At 31.0% G+C, this 21818-nt stretch overlaps 1 protein-coding gene and 1 long non-coding RNA gene across 2 annotated transcripts in view; one reads left to right on the top strand and one right to left on the bottom strand.

Annotated features, from left to right (window-relative positions):
• LOC145296716 (uncharacterized) overlaps nucleotides 1–21528 on the bottom strand; it is a 38147-nt gene extending 16619 nt beyond the window's left edge. The window contains exon 1 of the long non-coding RNA XR_013870011.1: nucleotides 21506–21528. This is a non-coding gene — a long non-coding RNA (uncharacterized LOC145296716). The remainder of the gene's footprint in view (nucleotides 1–21505) is intronic.
• LOC145296720 (protein DD3-3-like) overlaps nucleotides 1–21818 on the top strand; it is a 230433-nt gene that overhangs the window by 50944 nt on the left and 157671 nt on the right. The gene's annotated exons all lie outside the window — the stretch shown is intronic.

The following is a 21818-nucleotide window of genomic DNA, read 5'->3' as shown; positions in this document are numbered from 1 at the left end:
ATATATATATATATATATATATATATATATATATATATATATATAAATATATATATATGAGCTAAAACAGAATATTTTCTTATATATAAAGTAAATCTATCAAGATTGTAGAGGCTCTATACAGTTAAGAGAAATTCATAAATTAAATTACAAAGATGAAAAATAAAAGTTACATGGGACTTTATTAAATCATCAGTTCAATAAGACGAATAAATTTCTATTGAACTACTGTCGTCCCACCTGGATTTCTATTGAGGATTACTTCGTTCTTATTGACCAAATGATTTAACAAAACTATGTACCTTTTGTTCCTCATTTTTGTAATTTAATTTATATATATTATGGCTAACTACAGACCAATTAACATAATTATTAAAAAAAAAATAAAGAATGAAAATAAAGGCTAGCTAACAAGGTTTCGTTCCTCGCTCAACAGAGCTAAATCTAGGAAAATTACGATTAAAAAAAAATAGTCATGAATATGGCGGGGGAGAAAAAAGAAAATTTTTAAAACGAAAAATAAGCAGGAAAAAAAATGCATAGAAATCAAATTAAGTCCTAGATTTTCTTTTTGCTTGCAAAGAGAAGATCTCAAGGACTCAATAAAAATAATTTCTAGAATTTGGAGATGAAAGGGTGAATGCAACTTACTCAAGATCGTAAACATGTCAGCACTGAAATTCGTGGTACATGCATGTTTATTTATAAGGTGCTCGCAAATCGAAGAACCATACGTATTACTCAGAACATCTGAAGGTGAAAAATTTGCATAACGAATCTTTGATGGTAGGTGTTGTTTCAAACGAAAATCCAATCTTTGCGATGTCCACCTAACATAGTGCGCGCTGCAACTACATTTGAATAAATAAATAATAGAATTATTATGGTGGGAGGTAGAACATCTTTGCATATGAACGACAACATAGGTCTGGTTGAAAAAAATAATGCGTAGGTTCGATGCAAAATAACACCGTTTTACTTTGTGTTAAAGTTTCTTATTAATAGTAGATTTAACAATGTCTAAGAGATAGCCATTGTCACAAAGGGTCTTAGTAATGAAGTTAAACTCGTATATCCAGATTAGCTTCGTATATCCAGATTAAGGCCTTATGTGTTAAAGTCTTAATTAAATTTAATTTTTGGTTTCTAGGACAAAATGAGTCCCAACGCGTATGGAGGCAGGTAAATGTTGATTTGCGATAAATGGAAGTAAGAAAACATTAAGATGTCTTGGAAACAAGATGATCAAAAAAAAACGGAAGAGTAGAATTTGTTTCTTTGTCTGCCGTAAACCTATGAGCTCGATGAACGTTATTAAGAGACACAAAAAAAGCATCGGCTTTCTTCTCGTTGTCAAATAAGCAAAAGGCGTCAACAACATAACGAAAGTAAAGGTCTGGTTTATGCAAACCAGATAATAGACCCTGTTCGTGAAAACCTACAAAGATATTAGCCAACGCTGGTCCTAATGGGGAACCCATGGCCACACCATCTGTTTCCTTGTAGATAATAACATTAAAACTGAATTCAACCGACATAGTAGCGAATTTCATCAATTCTACGAAAAGATTTTCAAGAATTTGGGAAGTTGGAAGTTGACTCCGATATAAGGCGTCAGCACAGATATTAATAGTCTCTAACAATGGGACGTAAGGAATATAAAAATACTACATAAATTTGTCAGAATGCGTATAGTTTTTCATAAAGTTACCAAAGGTAAAAGAATCTTTAATGCAAAAAATACTGTAACGTTCCAAACTGGTTCTAAAATACTTGTCAACCATTTAGCTAACTTATGTTGAGAGGGCCCTATCATTGATAATGCGGGTCTCAACTGTACCTCCCTTTTATGGGTCTTAGGCAAACCATACAAACGGGGTTGATTAGAACCGGTGAGTCGGATTAAATTTGAAATGGAAGTGGGGAGAACACAACTTTTGACCCATTTGACCCATTCGTTTTTGGAACTTGGTCTCGATAGAGATAGTATAATCATGTGATCTACCGGACCTGATTTAACAAATTTAGAGGTGTTCCCCAGGATAGTCATCATTTTATTGACGTAATCCTGGTGATCCATTATGACTACGCCAGAGCCTTTGTCGGGTTTTCTGATAACTGGAAATTTATTATGGGGAAGTGCTTTGATTGTACGATAATGTTCACATTGCCATATGAATGTGCTACGTCATCTAGTTTCGTCTTCAGATCACTGACCATAGAGTCGGAAATGGGGGAAAGTCTTTCTTATTGAGCAAAAGATTTCGAATTCGACATATATCTCTTCACGCTTTGGGGATATAGGAGGAATGCAGAAGTCCAAACCATGTGAAAGAATATTAAGTTCAAGCTTACAAAACTGCGCGGAAGAGTGATTGAGGACGTTCTGAGTAGTACTTGGGTTCGTCAAGCAACCATAATTTTTGAAAATCAAATGTGGCAAATTCTTTTGATTTTTTTAACGCTAACATAGAAAGGCTACGTTATGAATTATTGCAACATATATAGAAAATCTAATTAAAAACGACAACGTGTCAAAGGAATCTTTCCATATTTCATTATATTTTTTGTTTAGACGTGCTAAATCACAAGAAAGCGTTTACAAAAAAAATGGAGATGAAATCACCTTCAATATTTTGTCCAGGATGTAACTTAGTTCGCTTTATTTTAAACAAAATAAAAGCGAATTTAAGATATATATATATATATATATATATATATATATATATATATATATCCATTCAGTCACACAAAAGTTAGCGAATACAAAATTGCTTGATGAATAATGAAAGGGTAGTCATATAACTTCTCTTTGCATTCTCTCAACTTCTGTGGGGCGTTTTTTTATTTTCTCTTTGTTTTCTATATCAATTTATACGTTTTTTATTCCTTTTTTTATTTTCTTAATATTTTTAACGCCGAGTGCCCTTTGTTTCAATGTTTTAATGCCAATTCAAATTTTTATCACGTGTGTGTGTGTGTGTGTGTATCTCTCTCTCATATATATATATATATATATATATATATATATATATATAGTAATTTATAAAATATATTGCATCTATATATATATATATATATATATATATATATATATATATATATGTATGTATGTATGTATATCTATATATATATATATATATATATATATATATAGTAATTTATAAAATATATATGTCGATTAAGCCTGACGAATCCTAGAGTGGATGAAACGCCGAATATTCAGTGTAGCTTAATCGCCATATATATTTTATAAATTACTAACTAGCTCTACCTACGTATTGAGCACTTTTGAAGTAAATACTTGAAGTTTACGCATAAATCTATACTTTTGTATATTAATTTTATGTGAGTAAATGAAGTAGTTATATATATATATATATATATATATATATATATATATATATACATATATATATATATATATATGAGAGAGAGAGAAAGAAAGAAAGAAAGAAAGAGATAGATAGATGGATAAAGAGAGAGAGAAAGAAAGAAAGAAAGGAAGAGATAGACATATGGATAGATAGATAGATAGATAGATAGATAGTATTTCAAATTCTAATGACTAAAATTCAATCATTACTCATATCAGTTATTTTTACAATGACTGAACTGGCTATACTAATACAATTGTTTCGCCACGTGCAATATGCTACAGTTAAGCACAGTTGCACACTGCTTTTTCAGAAACCAAAATAATAGACCCTCATAATATCATGCAGAAAGTTAATGATAAAAAAAGCAGAAATCAGATAACACTTAAGTGTAACCCCCCTCCCAGTAATATGTTCACAGAATTTCAATCAAGTCGTCATCTTGAATCTATGACACGAATTTACGTTTTAAGATGGCCATGAGACAACAATAACAAAAAAAAAGCAATAAAAGTTAAAATAGCAAGCGGTTAATTAAAGTTTGAAAGAAGGTGCATACTTATTACTATTATAAGATCATTGCATAAGATAAAGTCTAAAATACGGTTTATGTTAGTGAATTCAGCCTTTCTCTTATATAATTAAGATATATAACCTAGGTAGTCAATATAGATATGATACCTACTTATTGACAATTTACAGACAATTTTTAGACAGATATAGTGTAATTCTGTATAGGATATACAATTTTTTATTATTTCTATAAGTAATTATTTTATTGAATCCAGACGTGAATCCAATACATTTCCCTTATATTTTGATAACGTTTAGTCTGGTTTAAAATAGAAGAATGTATACCTATTTCGATACAAATAATTTTGTAGGCTCTCCTGCTTATTATCAATATGACAGTTTTGGGCCCTATGGTGGCGAGCGAGTACGTTTAATTAGGTATATATGTAGTTTACAAAACTAACTATTATGAATCCATCTTCAAAAGACATTTTATGTGTGTGTAAAAGAAACTAGTCTTGTCTTTATTCTAAATGAATATAAATAACCCCGAATTTTTTAGTTGATAATTTGGACTATTTGGATTATTCAGACCACTGTTCTCACCTTGAGTGTTATCTTCACAACGTTTCGGTCGCTGTAACCTCCGACTTTCTTCAACTGTCTCTTTTCGAGCTCAGGAATCTTTCTGTCAAACGCGGGAATCTGCACAGAATTTTGGATGAACATCCTTTATTTATTCCACAGGGATTAGCAGGTTCTCATTCTGTAAGCCATAGCTGAGTACAAATAATTCATAATTGTATTCTGAGTATCACCCGCACTGAGGATTGAACCTTCAACCTGCAGAAGAGTGTCACTTATGTCATTGGTTCTTGCAGACAATTCTAGTATGATTTTTACGAGACTTAAACTTATTCTTGCTTTTAAATTTACAATACATCACTATAGATCACTACTTATTGCCATAGATGACACTCTCTCTCTCTCTCTCTCTCTCTCTCTATATATATATATATATATATATATATATATATATATATATATATATATATATATATATATATATATATATATATATATATGTTTAAATTTTATTTAAAATACATATATTTCTGTTTGGAGGCGATCTATGGATGAGTTTGTTTTGTTGTTCGTTGAGTTGGAATTGATGTTTGAGTGAGTGCTTTATATACTGTGGTTAATTAGCTATTTTTATAATGAGGAGAATTGGTTTAAATGTGAGGCTGGGTTTGGGGTCGCCCAAGCGTGGTTGATTTTAACTATTTATATAATGATTACTTGTATATCCATCTGTCAAATCTAAACATAAGCGCAGATATAAGCACATATATACCCACAGACACACATACATATATAGACATACACATACGCACAAACACTGATCCATAGCATGCATATATAAATACAGACTTATATACACACGCGTCCTTATACTAATGCATATGTGCACTCAATTACATATATACATAACACAAACACGCATATTCGAAAAGGGAACTACTTATACAGACAGGCGAGTATGCATGTGCGCACTCGAGTGTACACCTGCGCCCATATGCACGGCCGAACATCGCTATAATCAAGTGCAAGCATGATACCATCGTATACATACAGCAAATAAATGTCTACATAAGTGTTATGTCTAAAATGAGATAAAGGTGCGCACATATCTAACATATAAATTCAGAGAGCGTGCACCTACCGTTAAAGATATACATACATCAACAAATGATCGGGTTTATCTAATGATTCTATTTTAGAGAGGGGGATAATCCCCAATTGCCAACGCATTTATATTGTCCAGGGAGATATAGACAGTTAGAGTGTACTAATATATGGCTATGGTCTGTAACTCCGTTAAATGTCCATGCTCACACAAACACACACACACACATACACACACACATATATATATATATATATATATATATATATATATATATATATATACACACACACACATAAACATACATACATACGCGCATATAAATATACATACATACGCGTATACACGCAAATACATATACGGCTAAGGCGTGTAATTCCGTTAAATGTCCATGCTCACACAAACGCACGCATATATATATATATATATATGATTGTTGAGCTGGATTAAATCCGACGATATGAAATAAAATGGAGGTGGAAGGACCTGGATACTCAACGTTTCGCCCGATTTATGCGGGCTTCTTCAAGAGGGATGGTCATTGACGAGAGAGTCGGAGGATTGGGGCTATATATAATGATGGGGGAGAGCAGCGTGTTTTCCTTATGTAAATTAGATGTCATATATACATGTATATACATTTTTTTTTTTTTTTTTTTTGAGAGAAGAACTAATTAGAGTAAACTAGTGTATTGGATTACGTCTAAAAGATAAAATATCGTAGAGATTAAAAATTGTGTTTGGAAATATAGCGGTGATAGATTAAATAAATAAAATGACACGAGATTACGAAAGAATCTTTTTTTTTTTTTTTTTAAATTAGAAATAATTGAATTGGGATAGAATAGCGCAGTAACTTAAAAGATGGTATCTAAAAATAAGAATAGGTGATAAAATGGAGTCTAAAAATAGATAATGATAAAATACAGTAAATAAGTAAAATAAAAATAAAATTAAGTGAAATTACGATTTTTTTTTTTTTTCGCGTTTAACCGGTGTCTAAGTTGTTTTCTTTGATAATTATTTTCGACAGAAAGGGAGCAACGTGGAAAAAACCTTTTCTTTGCTTAATTATATTGCTGGAATGGGAGATTATAGCTGACTCAATTAAACGTCGTGTGGATCTGTTATGTATGTGTTTAAGGAAAGTTGCTTTGTTAAAATCAAAATGGTGGTCGTTTTCCATGATGTGACAAAATATGGCGTTGAGTGTATTGTTGTTTTTTACATCTCTTTTGTGTTCATATATTCTTTTATTTAAATTACGTTGAGTTTCTCCTACGTATATTTTCCACAATCAAGGCAGAAATAATACACAAAGAAATTGACAAATTTAACAAATCTTACAAGAAATTAATACATAATGATAAAATATGGACTACCTATATAGAATACCATCCTAAAATCCCGACCTTATATGGTTTACCCAAAACACATAAAAATAATAATCCAATACGCCCAATCATCTCTGGCATTGGCAGTGCCACCCATAAGATAGCAAGAGCGATCACAAAACTCCTAACGCCATTATTGGGCACAATTAGCAATTCCCATATAAGAAACTCTGGCGACCTTCTTAATAAGATAAAAAAAACATAGATATGAAAAATAAAACCATGAATAGTCTCGATATAGAATCTTTATACACCAATATCCCTACCAAGAAATGTCTCAACCTTCTTTCAAAACACTTAAATAAAATAAAAATTAAATTACCTTTGCCGATAGATAATATAATTAAAATTATAAGTATATGCATTGACATGACATATTTCACATTCGATGGACTCTGCTACAAACAAAAATTTGGACTGCCCATGGGTAACCCTCTAAGTGGGGTTTTGGCATGTCTATTTTTAGAATTCATCGAAACCGGACCCATGAAATATAAATTGCCCAAGGGTACCTCCTACTATAGATATATTGATGATATTTTAATTTTTCTCCCTATATCTTCCAAAATAGAGAATATCACTGATAAATTAAACAAGATTGAACCCACTATTAACTATACGTATGAAAGAGAAAATAACAACTCCATACCTTTTCTGGACATCAACATCATAAATAACAATGATCATCTAAGTTTTAAAGTCCATCGGAAAGTCACGAATAAAAATGATTACATACACTTTTACTCTCATCACGATGATAAAGTAAAAAGAGGTATTCTAATAGGATTTTTTCTTAGGGCCCTGAGAATATGTAGTGAAGAATACATCGTGGAAGAATTTGAGTATATCGAACGTACATTCATGAACTTGCAATACCCTCAACATTTTTTGGCAAATACAAAAAGAAAAGCACTAAAAATTTACCATAACCGAAACCGAGACCATTCCTTAAATAGCCAGATAAACAACAGACAATTAACATTACCAACTAATAAAAACAACGACACAATATATAAGAACCTAAATAAGACAGGCATTCAAATAACAAAACTAAACTCTTTAACAATTAGGGATCTAACACGTAAAATTATAACTAACACCAACATTAACACCAAAGCCGGAATATATTCCATACCCTGCCTTGATTGTGGAAAAATATACGTAGGAGAAACTCAACGTAATTTAAATAAAAGAATATATGAACACAAAAGAGATGTAAAAAACAACAATACACTCAACGCCATATTTTGTCACATCATGGAAAACGACCACCATTTTGATTTTAACAAAGCAACTTTCCTTAAACACATACATAACAGATCCACACGACGTTTAATTGAGTCAGCTATAATCTCCCATTCCAGCAATATAATTAAGCAAAGAAAAGGTTTTTTCCACGTTGCTCCCTTTCTGTCGAAAATAATTATCAAAGAAAACAACTTAGACACCGGTTAAACGCGAAAAAAAAAAAAAAATCGTAATTTCACTTAATTTTATTTTTATTTTACTTATTTACTGTATTTTATCATTATCTATTTTTAGACTCCATTTTATCACCTATTCTTATTTTTAGATACCATCTTTTAAGTTACTGCGCTATTCTATCCCAATTCAATTATTTCTAATTTAAAAAAAAAAAAAAAAAAAAAGATTCTTTCGTAATCTCGTGTCATTTTATTTATTTAATCTATCACCGCTATATTTCCAAACACAATTTTTAATCTCTACGATATTTTATCTTTTAGACGTAATCCAATACACTAGTTTACTCTAATTAGTTCTTCTCTCAAAAAAAAAAAAAAAAAAAAAAAAAAATGTATATACATGTATATATGACATCTAATTTACATAAGGAAAACACGCTGCTCTCCCCCATCATTATATATAGCCCCAATCCTCCGACTCTCTCGTCAATGACCATCCCTCTTGAAGAAGCCCGCATAAATCGGGCGAAACGTTGAGTATCCAGGTCCTTCCACCTCCATTTTATTTCATATATATATATATATATATACACGCCTTAGCCGTATATGTATGTGCGTGTATACGTGTATGTATGTATATTTATATGTGCGTATGTATATATGTTTATATGTGTCTGTGTGGAGCATAAAAACTTTTATCAAAATGACTTGATTCGGTATTAAATGACTTGAAAAGGGTTGATATGCCGTAAAACAAAACAACCAAACCAAACACCATGAACAAATATTTGAAGATATAAAGAACTTGAAGCATAAAAACTTTTATCAAAATGACTTGATTCGGTATTAAATGACCCGAAAAGGGTTAATATGCCATAAAACAAAGCAAACAAACCAACTTATCCCATGACATCTATATGGTTACCTGTTTATGGTGGTCACAATTGATTTTTCCAAGTATTCTAATCACTGTGCCGCGGGGCTGCAATTGTAAAAGTGATATTCTCCTGAAGGGTGAAGGTTCAATTCTCAGTGTGAATGACTGAAAATACAATTGCGAATTACTTTAGACTTCTATCCAGTCATGGCTGATGGAACGAGAGCATGCTACCCCCGTGAAGTAAATAAAGGGTCTGTTCAAAAGTCCATCCAATTTCCTGAGTTCGACAAAAACATTCCCGAATTCGACACCTGATGGAAGTCGGAGGTTACATCAACCGAAGCATTGTGAAAACGACACTCGGGATGAGAATAGTAGTTCGAAGAATCCAAATAATACGAAGATTCATTCATTTCAGAATTTTCTTTTCTAGGAGTGATTGTTCATTAAAAAGTTCACTTTTAAAAAGAAGTTATTTATTTTCATATAATGATCGCTTTCATTTCGGAAATAAAAAAATATGCCTATTGTAATTTATTTATAAAAATAAATCAAAAAATAAAATTATTTTAATTCAATAAATGTTCAGATAATTAATGCATGAGATCTTGTTATGTTAATTTTGTCTGTGATTTAGTTATTATCGATAAGTTATGTGAAACTTTAATATGTCCAGAGACATTTTTTTGAAAATCTTCAAGAACTTATTGAATTGCCTCCTGTTCTATATATAAACTTTCAAAAATAAAATAATTAAAAAATTGTCCTCAAAACCTGAGGAATACAAATAATACGAATACTTGATTCTACACGAGGGCAAAATTAAACGCAAGGTCGTTTTTTTTTTTTTTAATGCTCGCAAAGCAGAAAACATATCGATTCAAAACAGTGTGGGAAAATACATAATATTTTCTCACTTCAATAAAAGTAATGTATAGCGACTGGTTGTGCCTTGTTAGAATATTCACCAATATTTTTTTAAATAAAAATATAGAAAATCAATCTTTTTTTATATTTAAAAAAACATAATTTACTGTCCATATTTAATTACCTTCACACGGAAAAAAACTCATATTTTCATATTTGCTTGTCTCCCCACGAATGCAAAGTTAGGCACAAGATGTGGGGAAAATGTTTAAAAAAATATTGATTTAATACAGTGTAAAATATATGTCAAGGTGGAATCCACTTCCCCATATTAAGAATGATTTTCTATTTAGAAAGCCATTCTTAACATGGCAAAAGAGAGTGGTTTTAAGTTGACATAGCATGTTGAAAGTCGTTTTCGGTTTTAATTTATTTTTCTTTTGATTTAATGAATTTTACGCTTTCATTGGAATTTCTCATCCTCTGCCAGCTGATTGAATAATCCTTTCAGTACCTTCCTGCTGGATACGTCACCGTGTTATAAATAAATAAATCGACAGTACTCCTTTTCACTGACGCCGTAATACACATTATCTCTTAATTTTATTGGGTTATCTCAGCTCTAGACAGTATGTCACGCCTTGGCGTAGCACACGTCCACAGCTGTTTCCTCAAAATGAACTCTTCTGTTCTTCAAACGATTTGCTTTAATGCCAGCCCAAGATCTTCTAAGTTGACAATAAAATAAAATGCACGTCGCCATTTTTTTTTCTATTATTCCGTAGCTGAACCATACAAGAAGCGCAGACACGGGGGGCAGTTTTGAGGCAAGTAATTTTTGCGCTCGCATTTCTCTCTACAGAATTTTCTGCCAGAAGATGACAACGCGAAATTGACGGAGATAGGACTGTAAACTTGGACAAGTAGCTTCTTTAGGTATGTGTAGGTATTTATTTGTTTCGCTAAGAAAGCAAAACATAGCACAAGGTCGTTTTTAATGTGGTGAAAACCAGCTCCCCATGAAGGGGTACTCTGGAAGTAGGCAAAAATAAAAATTGCCTTAGTATAGAAAGACTTGCCCCCCCCCTTCCATTGATTAAGATTAAATTAACTTGAGGATAACATCAGAACTGATACTAGACTCCGAGCCTGGAGGTGTATATGTACATGTTTATATATTGTATGCACAGGATTCTTTTGTGTTGATTAACTAATCTTTGTGAATTTTGGAACACAACAGCTAGGTGTAAAAGGATCGTAACGTTTCTTTTAGTGTTATTAAAAGGACGTAAGAAGGGAGATGGAAGCTTTTCTTGAAAATTTTAACAATAGTTATTTTAACAACAGTTAACAATATACATTAAGATATATTTTTAAAAATGTTAACAATAGTAAACAATATATATTAAAATAAATTTTAACAATAGTTAACAATATATAATAAATATATTTTCAAAAATGTGAACAATAGTTAACAATATGCATTGAAATATATTTTAAAAAATTTAACAATAGTTAACAATATATATTAAATATATATTTAAAAATGTTAACAATAGTTAGCAATATATATTAAAATATATTAAAATAGATTTTAACAATATTTAACAATATAAATTAAAATATATTTAAAAAATGTTAACAATAGCTAACAATATATATTAAAATATATTAAAATAAATTTTAACAATAGTTTACAATATATATTAAAATATATTTTTTGTAATTTAACAATAGTTAACAATATATATTAAAATATATTTTTAAAAAATTTTACAATTGTTAAAATATATATTACAGTATAATTTTTTAAAGTTTTAACAATAGTTAACAAGATATATTAAAATAAATTTTTAAAATTGTTAGCAATATATATTAAAATATATTAAAATAAATTTTAACAATTGTTAACAATATATATTAAAATATATTTTTAAGAATTTAACAATAGTTAACAATATATATTAAATTATATTTAAAAAATTAACAATAGTTAACAATATATATTAAAATGAATTTTAACAATAGTTAACAATATATATTAATATATATTAAAATGAATTTTAACAATAGTTAACAATATATATTAAATTATATTAAAAAGATTAACAATAGTTAACAATATATATTAAAATATATTAAAATAAATTTTAACAATAGTTATTAGACATCAATATTGAGGCTCGGTGTATTTATAGTTACTACTCTTTCTTCCTTTTTTTATTGGTTTTAAAGGTGGGTGCCTCAATAAAGAAAATGACATCGACAATCGCTCCTGGCGACGGTCGGATGCGATTGAGAAGAATATGGCCGAACAACAACTACAGAGCGCCATAATATATAACATGCCAGTTGAAATAAAAAAAAAAGACCGCTCGGCGAATTGAAAATATATCAAACAAAGTCGGAAAAAAGAATAACTCTGCTGTGTTCAATAAGACGTGCTTGAATAATGACTTGCTGCCAAAATATACAAATATTGTTTATTATCAATATATCTTAATTCTAATCTTCATAATAAAGAATAAAAGTAACTTAAACGTGTTCTATTAGATAAATTCATTTTACCCGTCCTGAGACGGGTATTCTTCTACTTATATATACTTTGCCGTCTTATTACGGTCCATTTGATTTTTTTTTCTTTTTTCTTTTTTTTTTAAGTATCACATGAATCAACCTTCGTCTTTGAGGCTGCAATTATCCATGTTGGTTTCTGTGTCCGTGACCAAATATAGATTATGATGACATCGGATCTTCCACAGGAAGCATTACTGATTTTCAATAGGCTTGTTCCTTTTCTTTTTGTATTTTGGAGGAGCGTGATCTTTAGGATTGGGTGCCGAACAATGTCCATAACAATCCTGATTGTTTTATTTTTAAAAAATATAGAAGCGAATTATATAAATAGTATTCGGTTTTTTTATTATTATTATTATTATTATTATTATTATTATTATTATTATTATTATTATAACAGTCACGATTCTTGTGGAGATCCTTCCACACCAAATCCTAAAATCCCTCCTTCTCCGAAATAAAAAGAAAAAGAAAAAGAAGAAATGTACTAAAAGTTAATAATTAATCATTCTTGTGGAATATCCGATGTCGTCCTGAGCTATATTTAGCCACGTACAGTGACATATGCATGTAAAATTATAGGCACAACGTCTAGATCCTAGACTTCTAAACTCTAGAAGTAACTCACATGAAAAGCATAAAGCGAACTGTAATAAGATGGCAAAGTGTGTATATATATATATATATATATATATATATATATATATATATATATATATATATATATAGATAGATAGATAGATGGATAGATATACTAACAGGCTGCCCAGAGTTGCCAGAAGTTGCTCGGGAAATTTCATATTTGTCCCCCATACATGACGCCATAAATGACGTCATCTCTATGACGTCACATATAGTCAGCTTCTATAACGTCATATGAGATAATAGGATATCTATTCGTATATATGCACAGATCTGACGTCATCCATGACGTCATTGTGAAAAAACAAACGGATAATACGCATATCGTCATATAATGATTAGATCACTCTCTGACTGACGTTAAAAGCATTTAATAAGAATAAATGTTTAATTTCAACTGTATCTCTCGCGGTTGACGGTAACCTAGTGGTTCGGATCATGAAGCCAGACATGACTTCTGTTGCCGAGGTTCGAGTCTCTCGACTGGCGTTAATCGTGACACCCTGCACTGATGATTCCCGAAAGGATGAAACACTAGTGTCTGTAGGTATTTAATAATTATTATAGTATATATATATATATATATATATATATATATATATATATATATATATATATATATATATGTCTGTGTGTCTGTCTCCATATTTTCAACCTTTATCTCCTCCGAAACTAAAAGTAGCAGAGCGGCGTTAGGAAGCCTCAAATGATTGGATTTTTTTTTACAGACCGTTCTTTTATGGGTCTTTAGCCGATTAAAATAGTTTCTAAAGGGTCAAAAATGGGTCAAAATTTAAAAATATCGGCATACATTTTGTATATTTATTTTAACTTATTTTTAATTTTTAATCTGTTCATATACGTGTCACGTTGGTACAGTGGTAACGTCACCAGCTTTGAATGCTACAGATTTTCTTTTGGTTTCAATTCTAGCTGATGGCACCCAAATACTTTTTTTTTTTACTTTTGAAATCACGACTCTATAATAATATCTACGAAATCTGGACTAATTGAAATATCATATTTAAGCATATTTTACGACCGGGCAAAGCCGGGCACGCCCCACTAGTATATATATATATATATATATATATATATATATATATATATATATATATATATATATATATATATATATATATATATATATATACTAGCATATATATAGTATATATATATATATATATATATATATTAATTTTATTTATACAAACATTAATGGCTACATATGTGCATACATGTTTCTGTAATCACCCACGTCGGGGGATTACGTCTTCAGGCCAAGAACCACCTTCAAAAGTGACATTTCCACCAAATACATTTTTCTATTTCGTTTATCAAGTTAAAAATACAACCTGGGTGGGAGTCAAAAAACAAAAACGGTAAAAGGATGAGTGAGGTCTATGAAGATGATAAACATCTTTTTTCTTTTCCCCCTCCCCCATCTAACTTAACTTTTGGCTTTTTATGGCATAGGGTCATTGAGAGTTTCGTTTTCTTGTCTTAGAGTCTGTAAGTTAATAACCTTAGCTATGGTCAACCAAGTACTGACCGGTGCCTTTTTAATCTACCTCCACCCACACATACACGCAACACACACATAACACATCCATACACAGCCACTGCCAACACACACAGTATACACACATTAATCCATATATTCAAAAGCGAATCCATGCTAGACACTTTTTGTTTTATTTACTGAAACTAGACAATGATTCTGAAACTACGTAGAAGATAAAGTAAAAGTTACATTAAGGTAAATAAAAATAAAATACATAAATAAATAAATAAATAAATAAAAATAAATAAAAAATAAAAAATATATAAAAAATACAATAAAAAATAAAAATTAGATAAATAAGAATAAAAATAAAATTAAATTAAAACAAATAAACCAACAAAATGTGAATAAATATAAACCCGAAAGTTATCTAAACCCCACATGTACCTATATGCGTGTATCAATACACCTATAAATGTCTAACATTTATCTACACCTGCGCATATATACACACACACACATTTCAGACATACAGAGACAAATAATAGTATTTTTCTTTACTTATGTAGCGTGGTAACATCTTCGTATATGCAATATTATGCTACCCGACTACAGACGGGTGTATATATATATATACATACACACACATACATATACATATATATATATACATATACACATACATATATATACACACATATATACATATACACACATATACACATACATACACACACATACACACATATACACAAACACACGCATACATACATACATACATACATAAATACATACATATACATATATATATATATATACATATACACATACATACATATAAACACACACACAACAGACATACATATACATATCCACACATACATACATATATAACATATATATAAACAACATTCGGACATCCATACATTTTTGTAATCTATATTGTTACAACAATTCTATACGAGGCAGCCTATTCTAATAGTTCAGAAATATACGTGTGTATACATATATCTACATACAATAGACACAGACACATCCACATACAAACATACACACAGATACATAGATACAGATATATATATATATATATAAACATACAAACATACATGCATACGTAAAATACACTTATATATCCAAAGTCACACAAATATAGACATATATATATATATATATATATATACATGCATACATGTACCGTGCCACCAAATGATACATCTAAAGTAGAAACAGACATGAATACACCTACTATATAAATTCACTTTTTCTATCAAATTCCACACGTCTAGTTACGTTTCATGGCCCCATCCGCTTGTTACACTTTCCTAAGTTGTAGGTTTTTACCGTAAAAATTGACACTACGTAAAAATTTATATTGAATTCAGCATGAAGTTCATAGGGTTATCCTCATATTTAACAAAGATTCTTTCGATGGTAAGGCAGGTATACATAAGATGTATCACGACACAATAATAATATATAATAACATATGACATAAATCAGAGTATTTAGGTTATACAAACCTAGTATATAAGCTTATATATTGTAGTACTTACCTTCATCTTTGCTTATTCACTCTAATACCCTTATTCCTTTCTCTTCCGTTCACCCTTCATTCCTTACTTTCTTTCATCTATTTTTTTTTTTTTTTTTTTTTTTTTTTTTTTTTTTTTTTTTTTTTTTTTTTTTTTTATATTAATAAATTATTTTTCCTACCCGGGTATATAAAGATCATATATCCATACATGCACACACCCAAAATTATCCATATGCATACATTATTACGAGCTTCACTCAAAACGATCTATTACTCATTTAGTTCAAATATACCTTCATACAGGTACTTATTTCGGCTAGTAATACCATAACTGCTCGATGAAGTAGAATATTAAGTGACTTACGTAACCCATATGGGTATGATTATAGTTGCGACCTCACTTATCCTCTTTGTGGGGGGGTTATTTGATGGGGGTTAGTTTATATATATATATATACTAGCAGGGGTGCCCGGCGTTGCTCGGGTGTTTGGAGGTGTATGCTGTGCAAAAAAAGCAAAAAAACAAAAAAAATGGTTAATTTTTTAAAACTTTGACCCCTATTATTACCCCTTAAAATTTATTGTTTCGGGCTCAAATCACTTTATTAAGTTAGATCCATGCTCAAGGAACCTAAATCTAAAATTTCAAGTGTCTAGACTCAAAATTGTCGGAGGAGTTTGGTAGAGTTCTTAAAGGTCAAATCGTTGAAATTTGACCCCTTAACAGCCAAATTTCTGGCTGACACCCGTCACATCGATTTTCCCAAATCTCAGTACCCGGTATTTCAAATTTCGAGTCTATAGACTAAAAATTGACAGAGTTATTGCATAGGGAAATGTACACAGACAGACTCACACACAGACAGACAGACAGACACGTTCACTTTTATATATATATAGATATATATATATATATATATATAATCGAGGTAAGACTGATTAGAAATCAGATGAAAAATCCTGATAGATATTACTTGAAGTAATACTTTCAGGGCGATCCTAGCCTCTGATGATAGGAGCCATTATTAAAAATCCGTGGATTAAGGAAATTAACATAACCCCTTCTATATATTCCTTTTGTCAAACAATAAATTCTTAATTCGAATATATGTGTCTATATGTTGTTTTTTCAGAATTTAGATATAACCACTAAACTTATATATATATATATATATATATATATATATATATATATATATATATATATATATAAGCTGAACGTCTGTGTGTGTGTCTGGTCACGAATAGGCTCCTATATGGTTGACTATTATAGAAAACTGATCACATATAATGATAGAAGATGTATCGAGACATAGGAATGGGTATGTTTGATCTGGCATAATGACGATTCATTAAAATTTGGGGGTCTGCGTACGCGCCTGGTCCACAAAGTATGGAAATAAAAAAATTTAAAAATTAAAAAAAACGTTTACAAGTGTTTTTTATATAGATGTACATAAGAATACTTTGGTAAGTATGTTTTAACTTAAATAGGGACGGTATAATAAAATTGTGGGGTCTGCGTTCGCGCCTGGCCTCCATAGAATGGAAATAGGCAGAAACTTTAATAAAGACTTTTCATATCTATCTGCGTAAGTATACTTTGATAATTATGTTTCAGTTTGAAGAAATATGGTATAATAAAATTATGGGGTATTCGTTTGAGAGGGAAAAATTAATTGCCTGTAACTCGAGGTGCACTCATTCTTGGAGGTGTGCCAGATAGAGTGATAAAATTATCATAGCTGATGGCATGTTTACCTGCATTAAAAATACTACACATTAATGCAACATTGCCTTTTATGTACAAGGTGACCCCCCCCCTACACACACACTCCAAAAAATGTTATACACGCATGGAATTGTTAATAAAATTCACAATTTCTTTCTTGAAACCTAATTATATTTGGTACAAATAAACTGAATTTTACGCCTGACTTTTTTTTTAATAAAAATTGTTCCAGACAAGGTATGAAGCCACCTGATGTAAGGAGTTAAAAAAAATACATTTCAAGGTCAAAAACTAGCTTACGATAAATGTTATATGGTTAGTTTCTTCAAGTTTCCACTAATTTTCATGAATGTTCAACAGTCTTTGTTTTATGTTGTGGACCGTTGAGGGTTCCGGAAGAAAGTCACGAACTCAGGATTAATTAAAACAAGAATATAGAAGAGGATGTTAATCTACTAGCAGGCTGCCCGGCGTTGCCCGGTCATAAAATATGTATAAATATTAAATTTGAAAACAGAAACTGAGACATGTGCATGTAAGTATTATGTTTTTTCTAAACAGTTCACTTCTTGTAAATAAAAAAAAAATACTCGAGCTGAGATCGAAACCAAAACCTAAAGCGTCAAGTACAATAACCATTAGACCAGCTTGACACGATCTTTTAAATATATTTTCAAACCTACTTATTCTTAACATGCTTGTGCAACTAGTCTAAGAGAAAGAAAACTCTGAAATACTCCCAGCATTGTTTTTCTATTGTCCTGGATTATCCTCATGCAATGCTAGTTCAGGAAATATGCAACAAAATTATTCAACCCTTGTGTTGCTCAAGACTCTCCAAGCAGGCATGCTTACAAGGAAACTGAAAGGAGATCTATATGTACTCGTTTTTTATATACTCATATTTTTATATACTCACCATTAGCCCAGTTGCAATACAAGCAATAGCACTTAAAGGGACGGTTAGAATTTTAAAAAGATCTCTCGGTTGGAGTAACCAAACTAATGGAAGAACGTTTGACATTCCGTAGAATGCCCCATCCCCAGCCAAAAACAAAATGTTAAGAAAATTGAAATAAAACTTTAGAGGTGTTCTTTCTTTATTTGTTTGTCATCCTGTACACTGATGACGTCACGAAAGGATGACATCATCCGTTAAAAAGCAGAGGCAATACGAAATAGATACTTGATGACGTCATCGTTGATGAAGGGTGAGCTTGCTTGTGTGTATCCATGTACAGTGGATGGCATCACACGTGTCATGGAAAAAGGGACAAATAAGTAGAAAGTAGAAAAAGAGAGGGATGGGTGAAAGAGGGAACAGCATCTAAAACGAATAGTTATTGATTGAGAAACACGCAGTGTCTTAAAAAATGTACTCACACTTCGAATGGCGATAAAACCTTTATATATGAACATAGGGTGAAAGTTTCAAATACAGAAGACAAATGTAACTGAAGAAACATGTTCGTAAATGTTCAAATCGATGACCAGACAATAATATATAAAATGCTGTACTGAAGTAACAAGATATACTCTCACAATACAGGTTGTCTCAAAACTGTACATATATACTCATACTTCAAATGAAGATAAAACTTTATGCATTAAAATAGAGTGGAATGAAATACAGGGTGGCCCACTTAAAACTATCCTGATCCTCTAATCTTTCTCTAATCTTTTTTCCAGATTAAGCGGCTCAATTAAAAGTATCCCAATCTCCCTAATCTTTCTCTTGTCGACCAACTGACACGACAAGACAAAATGCAATTCTTTTTCCAAGATGGCGCTACATGCCACACGTCTCAAAGATCACTGACACGAGTTCATGACATGTTTACGGAAGAGAGAACAAAGGGTTATGGCCACCACATTCCGCAGACTTGTCATCATGTGATTTTTATCTTTGGGGAACTTTAAAACAAAAAGTGGGTTTGTATTACTGTACACATAGATTCGAAAAAGTTGTCAAAAAACAAATATATAACAAATAAATGTTATCAAAGGCAAGATAAGTTACTTTTCTACCAAACTGGATACATTTTTCGTGTTTTTATTCAATGTAACATGTTTATTCAGCTCGAAAACCATACAGTGTTTACCGATGCATTGGAACATTCAAGATGGCGTCTGATTCTCTCTTTAACACCGTAAGTTTGGGAAAAGGTGTTATAAATAAAAAACCGGTTAAAATACTGTTAAAAACTCGCTCAATATATGTTACCGTGACATAGGTTGACATATATTCGGCGGGTTTTTGATAGTATTGTGTATAGTTTTTTTATTTATAACACCTTTTCCCAAACTTACGGTGTTAAAGAGGGTGTGAGACGCCATCTTGAATTTTCCAATACATCGGTAAACACTGTATGGTTTTCGAGCTGAATAAATATGTTACATTGAATAAAAACACAAAAAATATATCCAGTTAGATAGAAAAGTAACTTATCTTGCCTTTGATAACATTTATTTGTTATATATTTGTTTTTTGATAACTTTTTCGAATCTATGTGTACAATAATACAAACCCCAAAAAGTTTATGCAAATAATCATCACAATCTAGACCAACTAAAGGAGAACATTATCAACGCTATCAGGAAAATCACCAGAGAAGATCCACAAGCAGTATTTGAAAACGTTGTTAAACGTGCCCAGAAATGCATAGATGTCAACGAGGAGCACTTCCAGCATCTTCTATAACACTACAGGTAATTTAAACAATAAAAGAGTTTTCCTCCAGTCTAGTACATTTTCTGGGCTACTTTTAAGTGGGCCAACATGTAGTTTCCCATACAGAAGACAAATGTAACTGAAGAATCATATTTGCAAATGTTCAAATTGATGCCCATTTTTATCCAGACAACGTTGTTAACAGTTAGAGTGTGAGTAGATTGGGACCATGTCTACAGGAGACTATGTAAGGAGATGAACAGGATATTTGTTTATAGTATATTTAAATTTTTGCATATCAGTACAGTCAGAGAAGCAAGAAGCAGGCAGGGAATTCCAAAGTCTAGCTCTCCACATGAAGAAGCTATTAGAGTAGACGGCTTTCCGGCATCTAGGGACCTTTTAAGGTGAAGGAGTGAGATTTTGCTGCAAAACGAATTTGTCGAGGGGTATGTACATCAAGGGAGTACAAGTTCAACGAGTTCATCAGAGTACATTTCATTAAAATACTTATAAAACAGGCACAGTGATGTAACATTGTGGCGATGGGACAGGGGTTGGAGCTTGGTTGATAGTGATCTAAAAAATGTCCACAAACATAATACCTAACTTTGTATAGCTAGTGATTACTTAAAAATAGATGATGTCAATGAAGGATGAAGGGTAGCATTTGGCATAGATAAAAAAAAAAATAGACTACCTGTAACCTGTTCGTTCTAGGTAGTCTATTTTTTTTTTTTAGCATTTTTTTATTTCCAGTCACGAGAAAGAGAAAAAGAGAGAAAATAAAGGGGGAGGGTTAAATGATTGGTTGTCTAGTTTATTATAGCAATGAAAAGCTCATATAATCAATTTAGAAAGATTTTATTTCTGACATGTGCATTTATAGTTTTGTGGGCTTACTTCGAAAATAACATATTGAATACCAACCACCTTCTACTACGATTTTCAGCAAAAATGTGCTCCATCTAGTCGCATATTCTTTTTCAGTATGTATAACAAAAAAAAACATA

The sequence above is a fragment of the Euprymna scolopes genome, chromosome 2 (assembly GCF_053919585.1).
Source record: "Euprymna scolopes isolate OS-2025 chromosome 2, ASM5391958v1, whole genome shotgun sequence".
NCBI lineage: Eukaryota > Metazoa > Mollusca > Cephalopoda > Sepiida > Sepiolidae > Euprymna > Euprymna scolopes.
The sequence above is the reverse complement of the archived record's forward strand: the minus strand, read 5'-3'. Positions and strand labels throughout refer to the sequence as shown.